The sequence below is a fragment of the Schistocerca nitens genome, chromosome 1, assembly GCF_023898315.1.
Source record: "Schistocerca nitens isolate TAMUIC-IGC-003100 chromosome 1, iqSchNite1.1, whole genome shotgun sequence".
Lineage (NCBI taxonomy): Eukaryota > Metazoa > Arthropoda > Insecta > Orthoptera > Acrididae > Schistocerca > Schistocerca nitens.
The window spans coordinates 1,253,039,057-1,253,045,056 of record NC_064614.1 but is presented as its reverse complement, the minus strand read 5'-3'; positions in this window follow the sequence as shown (position 1 = coordinate 1,253,045,056).

The window sequence follows — 6,000 nt, the reverse complement described above, 5'->3', positions numbered from 1 at the left end:
ATGCCTCCTGTTGCACTTGTTCGGTCAGCAAAATGACGATTAATGCTGGTTGTGAATGACACTGGAGTTGTCGTCTTGATGTCACACATGTGCTCCACTGCGAACAGATATGGTGATCGAGAAGGCGAAGGCATGGTAACGCTTTGTAGAACATATTGGGTTACAACTGCGGTATGTGGGCGAGCGTTATCTTGCTGCAAAACATCGCTTAAATGCTGTTCATAATGGCAGCACAACAGGTCGAATCACCAGACTGAGGTGCATATTTGTAATAAGGATGAGTCGAATAATCACGAGATTGGTCCTGCTGACATATAGTAATGGAAATAAGTACTCATACACTAGAGCGTGGAAAAGTAAACTGCCTTTATTGACAATACGAAACCAAAAACACTAATTGGAAATGCACTATACACATTGGCCAGTCGCCAATGCAGCTATGCTGGTATATAGAACGAGAATGAACAAGCCTTTACAAAACAAAATACAAAAACGTCTGCCAAGTTCTCTACTGCACTGGGAATTAAGTATTGGTACACCAACAGAAAAGGACACTTCTAACAAATCCAGAACATGTTTAATACTTCGTATGCATACCCTTCCAATGTATTACTTCTCGAAACCTCCGTGACATGGAATGGACCAAATTTCTTGTATTTTCCGACGTGATACCTTCCCATTCTCGAAGGAGAGCCTCTTTCAAAGAGGCCTTACTACGGATATCGTGTTTTCTCACTAGTGTTTCCAGCACACTCCACAAGTGTTCGATGGGATTCAGGTCCGGACTCTGAGCTGGTGTTTTAAGAGTGTGTGGAGTGTTGTAGAGCAACCTCAGCCGGACAATTTGCGCTCTATGCTTTGGATCATTGTCCTGTTGGAAGTAATAACTTCTAGGAAGAGCCAAAGCGTCAACGCTGTGTTTTAAGTTCTGTTTGAGAATGTTTATATAGACTAATGTGTCCATGGTACCTTCCACAAACAATAACTTTCCGACACCGGAGGCTCACATACAGCCCCATACCATCACTCCAACACCTCCGTGCTTCACAGTGGGTTGGATGTTGTCCATGGTACCTTCCACAAACAATAACTTTCCGACACCGGAGGCTCACATACAGCCCCATACCATCACTCCAACACCTCAGTGCTTCACAGTGGGTTGAATGTTGTCTCGGTCGAGGTCTTCGAGGTCTTCTCCAGACCAAGATCCTACCATCCTTGAGCACGATATTAAATTTGCTTTCATCACTAAACAATACAGTATCCCAGAAGTCTGCTGTCTTGGATACATGTTGTTTCGCGAATTTCATCCGCCACTTCCTGTTCTTTTTGCTAATGTAGCGTTTTCGTCTCGGGACCTTAGCTCTGTAACCCGAAGGACTGAGAATGGTACGAACTGCCCTTGGAGTGATGTCCTTTCGGAAGTGGTCGTGTACATATACGAACAGTGCCGACACTGTCGTTTTCGGGTTTTTCTTGAAGATCCTTAATAGAATTCTGGTCTCTCTTGTTGTAAGCCTCTGTGTACGACCGTGTCGTTCATTGTTTATTAAGGCCGGCTGGAGTGGCCGAGCGGTTCTAGGCGCTACAGTCTGGTACCTCACGACCGCTACTGTTGCAGGTTCGTATCCTGCCTCGGGCATGGATGTATGTGATGTCCTTAGGTTAGTTAGGTTTAAGTAGTTCTTCGTTCTAGGGGACTGATAGCCTCAGATGGTAAGTCCCATAGTGCTCAGAACCATTTGAACCATTTTGAACTGTTTATTACTACACGTCAGTCCTTATATCGCTTACTGATAGATTGCACAGTCACTCGGCTTTCGTCCTATGATGTTCGCAATTTCGGCATACGACTTGTGTTGAAGATATTGGCCGACAGCGATGTTTTGTTCCTCAATGGTCGTTTCCTTCCTCTTGCGGCCTATTCTGCTGTTCCACGGTACTCACGTCCGACGTGATGTTGCTTCACGGCCGCCACACGACTACACAAGTGTGGCATGCTCTCCGAGGCTGCGTCAGCCATTTGTTTGGTTGAAAGTAGGCAGCTATATGAATACATTTTGTCCTGTCGTAAACCGTGCGAAGTGTAACATGTTTTACTTTCCCAGAATAAATTCATGGCATACGGGAAGCTTCATTACGAAGAACATGGTTATCTGACGCTACATCATCGTACTTATTCGTATCGGCGCTGTGGGTGATTTACTATCCCAATACACCATCGTAGTTTGTTACCACCTACTGTATGAATACTTATTGCCATGACTGCATGAAATCGCATAACGCCTGCTGTAGTTCTAATGTATCTAACATGCAGACAAGTATGTTCCGGGTCCTCAACTGGCATCTTCCTAACCAACACACGGCCATCACTGGCTCCAGGGCAGAGCCAGATTCATCAGAAAACACAACCGAACTCCACCCTTCCCTGCAATAAGCTGTCGCTTGGTAACATCGAAGTTGCAATTGGCGATGGTTAGAGGTCAGAAGAATACACGCTACAGGGCGTTTTACTCGGAGCTGTCGTTGAAGTAACCGACTTCATAAGAGTTCGTTGTGTCACTGTGGTACGAACTCCGCCAGAAATTGCTACTGCAGGTGCAGTATTAAACGCCAAAGCCATATGCGGAACTTGATGGTCTTCCCTCTCGGTAATGATACGTGGCGGTCTGGAGCGCAGTCTTCTTGCAAGCATACGTTCTTTTGACCGCCGCTGCCAGCGTTCATACACAGTGGCTAAATTCCTGCCAAGTCTTTCTGCAGTACGACAGAAGGAACATCCAGCTGTTCGTAGCCGTATTAGACAAACTACTTCAAACTCAGTAAGATGCTGACAATGGCGTCTTTGTCGCTTTAAAATAATTCTTGCCTAACGTCAACTCACCACCTCCAGTTTCAAAGATAACTAATGCGCAGGACTAGTACAGCGTTTATTTAAAGCAAACGTGATTTGCAGCTACGTAGTGGCGCTACTAGCGTAGTCAGTGTTTATTCACCATCACTGAAACTATATTGCTTATTGTGGTGTCACAGCCAGACACTACAAGTGCTAGGTGGTAGCTTAAATCGGCCGCGGTCCTGTAGTACATGTCGGACCCGCGTGTCGCCACTGTGATCGCAAACCTAGCGCCACCACAAGGCAGGTCTCCAGAGACTGACTCGAACTCATCCCAGTTGTACGGACGACAGAGCTAGCGACTAGACGTACGAAGCCTTTCTCTCTCATTAGCCGAGAGACAGAATAGCCTTCAGCTAAGTTAATGGCTACGAACTAGCAAGGCGCCATTAGCCTTACAGTGATTGTAATTAGAGTCTCACTTGTGTTCACCATAGAGATGTACAAGAAGACATTAAAGATAAGTATATGAGAAGCTCCGTTCTTTTCTTCACAGCATTAATTACGTATCCTTTTCCAGTACTTCACGCCCGTCTGCGTTAGTCTCGCGTGCCCTTTAAGCCACCTCTATCTACAAGGTGTTGGCCCAGCTGCCGACACATCACATGGTGACGAGTCTACAAAGGCTCTTGTGTTTTACTTTGCCCTAATTTCTTTGTGTCATGGCTTCGCCACAATCTCCAGATGTACTGTCCGAATTTTATCGCTTGCAGAATCAGCAGACGCAGGCGTTATTGGATGCTCTTGGACAGCTCGTCCAGGGTTAACGTGCGCTGCACACCGATGCGGCCGCCGCCGCTTCATCGCTACCGCCGCCACAACATGCTGTTGCACCTCAATTCAGACCCTTTGACGCAACGCAAGAGTCCTGGCAGGAGTGGTCCCGCCAGTTCAGCTTCCACCTCGCCGCCTACAGAATTCAAGGTAATGAGCGGCAGCCGTTTTTGCTTTCTTGTGTCGGTGTGTCCACCTACCGAGTGATAGTGAAGTTGTTTCCCCGGCGCGACGTCGCAACTCTGTCCTACGAAGAACTTTTGTCTGCTTTAGATGCCTATTTCAAGGAAACAGTAAATGTCGTTGCAAAAAGGTATACGTTCTTTCGTACAAAACGTACGGCCGGTCAGACTAATAGGGAGTGGGTTGCGACATTGCAAGGACTTACTAGGGAGTGTGCGTTTGAATGCGAATGTGGACTTCCGTATTCAGATACTATGGTGCGTGATGCAATAGCACAGAACGTTTCTGATGTTCGCATACGGGAACAGATTTTGAAACTAGTTAATCCCTCCCTTCAACAAGTGATAGACATATTGGACAGGCAAGACACACTTGACTTTGCTCAGGACTCGTTTGGAACTTCGCCAGCAGTGTGTCACATTAACCGGCTCGCCGGGCCCGCTGCACGGGACGCTCAGCGGCCCTCGCGCCCGTCAGCGCAGCGGCAGCCTAGCTCGCACACACGTGCGCCGCGTAAGCAAGCTAATCCAGTGAAATCATGCCCGCGGTGTGCAACTAGACATTCGCGTGACACTTGCCCATCACGCCAAGCTATTTGCTTTTACTGTCATAAGAAAGGACATGTCCAAAGTGTTTGCCAGAAGAAGCTCAGATCAGACACTCACACAAATTCCAGGCCCTTTGCTTCGCGCCGGAATCGAACCAAGGTAACTCAGGCTCGTGAACCTTCGCCCATGGATATTCATGTCGTTCATTCCACCCCGTCCGGTGACAGTGTTCATTCCACAAAAAGTGTGCGTCGCCGTCGATGGAAGTCCCGTCACGTCGCTCGTGATTCTGTCCCAGTGTCTGTTCCAGTTGCACAACACAGTCGCTTTTGTCGTCAGCAGGACAATAAACTTTTTGTAGCCGGCCGCGGTGGTCTAGCGGTTCTGGCGCTGCAGTCCGGAACCGCGGGACTGCTACGGTCGCAGGTTCGAATCCTGCCTCGGGCATGGGTGTGTGTGATGTCCTTAGGTTAGTTAGGTTTAAGTAGTTCTAAGTTCTAGGGGTCTTATGACCTAAGATGTTGAGTCCCATAGTGCTCAGAGCCATTTTTTTTTGTAGACTTAGACTTTGCAGGCAAAGTGATACCATTCCAGCTCGATACCGGAGCTGCAGTTTCATTGCTCAATCACGACACGTACAACCAACTGGGCAAACCACCGTTGCGTGCCGCAAATGTTCAGCTCAATAGTTACTCAGGCCAGAAGATACCAGTGTTAGGACAGTGCAGCCTTCTTGCAACATACAAGGGACAAACAAAACCTGTGTCATTTTACGTTCTTCGTTCTTCTACTGCAGTGAACTTGTTTGGTTTAGATTTATTTCAGTTGTTTAATTTGTCTATAGTAAATCAGGTCCTCTCAGTGATTCAGACTGTGCCTTCCGCCAGTGTTTCTAGTCTATGTGAAGAATTTGTAGACATTTTTGCACCGGGCCTTGGTTGCGCTAAGAATTATGCAGCGCATTTGGAACTGAAAGAGAACGCGCAACCGAAGTTTTTCAGAGCGCGCAATGTTCCCCACGCATTGCGTGATGAGGTCGCAAGAACATTGCACGATTTAGAATCTCAAGGTGTAATTGAACGTGTGCAGGCTTCTCTCTGGGCCTCACCCTTAGTAATTTTGCCAAAACCTTCCGGAAAATTGAGACTTTGTGTGGACTTCAAAGCAACTGTGAATCCACAACTAGTAACTGCTACTTTTCCTTTGCCCCGCCCAGAAGATCTTTTTGACAAACTGTGCCCGGGAAAATATTTTTCAAAGTTGGACCTAGCAGATGCGTACTTGCAAATACCTGTGGACGAAGAATCCCAGCGCGTCTTGGTGGTAAACACGCATCTTGGTTTGTATCGCTTCAAAAGACTGCCATTCGGGTGTGCGTCTGCACCTGCATTGTTTCAGCAATATTTACAAACTATTTGTGCGTCGGTCCCTACTGCTGCGAACTATCTGGACGATATTGTGATCTCCGGAAAGACATCAGCCGAACATTTGCAAAATCTCCGAACATTATTTCAGGTCTTGCGACAAAATGGTCTTCGCTTGAGGAAGGACAAATGTGTGTTTTTTGCTCGTGACTTACCGTACCTGGGACATGTCATA